The following is a 4,498-nucleotide window of genomic DNA, read 5'->3' on the forward strand; positions in this document are numbered from 1 at the left end:
GTTCTCCAGGGGCTTGTCCAGTCCATCCCCCAGCTCCTCACTCCCGCCCTGGGGGGAGGGAGCTGGCACCCACTCCGCAGACGTGGTGGGACGGAAGCACGCGGGACAAGGGGTGGTAGGGGGTGGGAGCTGGGCAGCAGGCAGGTGGACTGGGTTTGAAAGACACTAGGTCGATATGCAGGCGCGGCGGTGGGTCCTTGAAAACGGGCCGATCCTAAAAAGGACAAGGAAGGAAAATGAAATCAATGTCACTGTGTGGCGTGAATTAACAGGCATTTGCAAAGTATTTTTCATGCTGGGCATTGGCTGATTATTACAGAAGCTTCGTAACAGAGAACAAGTCATAAAATTGCAAAGAAAACTGGTCTTGCTATTAACAACTTCTGTGAATTCATGATTCAGTATCTTTGGGTTTCGGCTTCAGAGAAAAGTGCACAGACAGCACATCCTTTCCTTTAGACCTCCACTGCCTGTCACCCCTGTCGAAATCAGTGTCAGAAGATGAATGACTTTTTGGAAAGCATTATCACTATTTGTTAAAGGCTAAACAATAGAGCATGGCTGAGATGGTGCAATGCATTTCAGTCAATTTGCGGGAAGTGATGTGGAAGTTTGAGAGACTTCTGGAGGGGGACATCAATGCGAATAACTACACATTATTAAGCCTATGTAAAGCATAGGTCCATTTTGTCTTATTTTATCTGAGCTTCATTTAAACCACAAAAAATGTTACAGATGTTACAGAATGAGATTTTTTCAGGGACTCCTGGGCCCCAGAGTAGATTATTATATGTTTGTTGTGGTAGGGGAAAGAGTTATGCAGACATATACATATACATTGTTTATAAAACATATACAAAACATTTCTCATCGTTTGATATTGTTCATAACCACAAAATAGTTGTTTTCGCTCAGCCCATGAATATGTTTAGACCCTCCAACCATTTTCTTAACCATAACCAGACAAAGGGATGGTGAGCTGTGTTACTATGCCAACACATACAGCATCCAAGTTGGTGCTTAATAATCATAAACAAATAACTGAAGCTTGAGCTTAAGATTCACATGATTTGGCAACAGAGACTCACTCTGTATTGTCAGGACTGAGGACATGAAAAGCCTGCAGACAGTGGCTGTTTGAATGCTTGAGTTGAGCCTCAGCACAGATTCATATCCTGTTTTGTGAAGTTGTTTAGGATGTGCACGTCGCAGAGCTCATATCTTTGGGAGGGGGATATGTGGCAGTGGTTGACCCCCTGGCTTCGTCTTCTCTGCGGGCGTGAGGGAGGAGACGCTTGGTAGTTGGCACCGGTGATAGGGTGAAGAAAGAGCTGTCATTTCCTTCTTGTCGCCACCAAAACGTAAAACGCCTCTGTTGTCCATTTAAGGCAAACAATTGCGCGATGTAATCCAGACCATGAACGGCTGAAGTGACCGGAGTGAGTGGAGAGTCAGGGCAGGTCTGAGCCCGCAGTGAGTCAGCGTTTGTCCTGAGTCTTGAGACACTTCCTTTGAGACCCCTGATGTCAGAGACAGCTTCCTCAAGTATCCAGCTGTTTTAAGTTGTTATTTCTCACTAGCGTTGGGACAAAAAACTGTTGGGAGTTAGATGGGAGTTAAAGCCCTTTGACAATGGGATCTTAATTTAGAAATCCTTCATGACTTAACTTGACTGCCTTTTATGTGTCTTTCCATCTCTCCATCAGCCCCTGTGGCTCTCCCTCTATCGTTCCAGCCTGCCCCTCGCTCTCCCCCAGTGAGGCCCCTGTGCTCCGGATCCGCTCAGAGGGATAATCCCGGCTGGTGCAGTGGTCAGGGGCCACACAACCTCTCAACTGCACCCTATACTTACTGACAGCAATTACACTGCACACGGCAAGCAAGAGCAGATCAAGTCAATTTGAATTTTTTTTTAAAGTCGTGAGTAGGCATAGAAAACGCACCACAACACAGAAGTATACGTACTATTTTACTGCTTTAACCCACACCTGTAACAGAACAGTGATTGCCTTGTCCCGTTTCATAAACTCATTCTATTCAACAAATACAACACAATATCTGTACAATAAAGATAAAAAATATTGTTCCTTAACTTGGAATAACACACTTCAAATGCATTTTGTTTCAACGTTGTTGTTAGAACTTAGCAGCCGGCTGGATTTTTATAGAATAAAATAAATCATACATAATTGAGCGTGAAACGAATCCTGAGGGAGATCAACTGGATTGTTTTGTGGCGTTTTTGCTCGCAGTTGGAACCATTCTCCGCTGAATTCGAGGGATAGTAAGGGTGTCATAGAACACATGCCGTAGCACTCATCCTTGAGGTGTATATGATTGGTCTTAATATTTTGTATTTATGACTTACTTTTTCTCATATAATTGTGTTCCGTTCTGCTACAATAGATATGTATTTCAATCCTTAAGATATTTTGAAGGCCTCCATAATTGGCTATATAGAATCTCCAGTCCATCCCTTCATCAGACTAGTCTCAAGTCAAATCCACATATTTGGCTCTCTGTGAACTAAAAGGGTAATCTAGGCGCATACGTGCAGAGTTGTGAATGCATATGTTGCAGCGGCTGACAAATCAAAGAGAGCACTGGTGTCTTTGTTATACTGGACTCATATCTGAAGCATTATTTGGTCTGTCGTGCGAGCGGAGGAGGAATGACTGCTATGTGGGATGTGCAGAACCAACCCATGTCTTAGGGCAACACACGCACAGTTCAGAAAACTCACTGTATGCACTATGTACGAAAACTACAGCCGTATTCAATCTGCAACGACATTCAATGATAATAACAAGAGATTTGAATGTCACTTTTGTCAACATTTTTTGGAAACAATGCAGGCAGGACTCAATAACAGTCGCTGAGGTTATAACCAGTGACTCATTGTATCACAATCAGGCATGACAGTGAAACAATGACTATGATAGTAAGACTTCAATGGACAAATACTTTACATTATCTAAATGAGAATTTGACAAATAGAAAAAAATCTGTAAAGTGTTAAAACAAAACACCCCAGCCTTGGTAAAGTTTTCCCATGTCTGAGAGGAGTCACTGACAGGTGCCGTACCCCATTCACATCGCCACGTCCCGGTGCCGCTGTCACTATCCACCTGTTGCCCCTGTGGAAACACATTGCTCTGCGCTCCCATGTGGTGCTCTCAAACACACGCGATCCACACAAACCTCTGCAGCAGTTCTTTTGTTTCAACTACAACAGCCCTTAATATTCAACGCTTCCTGAAGCACCAAACAATGACAGTGGTGTTTCGGAGAGATACAATTATGTACCATGTAAAGTCTGTGCACTTGACTCAGGCTTGTATTGAACAGGTGGTTGTGGTGGGAACAGTTGGCTCTGTTGCAGTTATTGTCATTTATAATCTTATTAAATAATGAATATGTTAGAAATGATTTAACAATAACATTTGCTGCCCATGGTATACTATACAATTTCTTCTAATGTTTTCCTTTTGGTAAAGATATTTATACATTTAAGTCGACATTTTGGTAAAACAAAAATGTGCTTTAACTCCAGACTCTTTCGGGGTTGCATTCATATTCATGCAATATAAACTAAAATTTAATTTGAATACAAGCATTAACTTGAAAAAATAGGCATATGGTTGACACAATGTTTGTTATTGAGAAAAATAGTATTGTGATATTTGTGCTTCTCTACACTACACCAACTGACTTTGGCGACTGGTGTGGTTCATATCTCTGCCTAATATTAATACACAACAACAACAACAATAATGATGATGATAAAAATAATACTAATATTAATAACAATAATAATAATAATATTAAAAGTAATAATAATAATAATGATAATGATAACAACAATAATACAAATTCTTGCTAGCAAGATTTCCATGGCAGAAGCAGATCAGTAAGCTACGATACATAGCATTTTATTATAGCAAGTGTATAATAATTATGATAATGACCGTCTACAGTCAGGAGAGGTTACCCTGCACGCGTTTTATAATGAAAATGATCAATGCGTCCAAGAATACGTCTGTGCGTAAAGTATGTCACAAGTTTGCGCGCACTTGTTGCTTTTTTTTTTTTTTGCTTCAAAACGCCGACAGTTTGTCTGAATCAGGCGAGTTAATAAATGAATTATCCCTGTAACACTTTAGCCAGTCTGACGGTAATGTTTGACCACAGCACCATGACGTGATTGGTTTCCCTTTTCCAAAGTTAAAAAACAAACAAAAAACACAATAAATCCCGGCACAGGAAGCCCAGACCGCGCGCGCCGCTACAACAATTAAAGAAAAAATGTCGGAATTTGAGCGAAGAAATGTAAGATATTTGAGGAATGTTGCCGCGGAGTAACTGTGATTGGAAAAGTAGAGGCGATCAAACACAAATAAACACTAACTCGTAGTGGCTAAAAGTGTATATTTAATTCAAGAACACAAAAATCTTGTCTACTAAAAATAAAAATAACAACAACTTAAAAGAGCTTACC

This window comes from Gobius niger (assembly GCF_951799975.1).
Source record: "Gobius niger genome assembly, chromosome: 12".
Classification (NCBI taxonomy): Eukaryota; Metazoa; Chordata; class Actinopteri; order Gobiiformes; family Gobiidae; genus Gobius; species Gobius niger.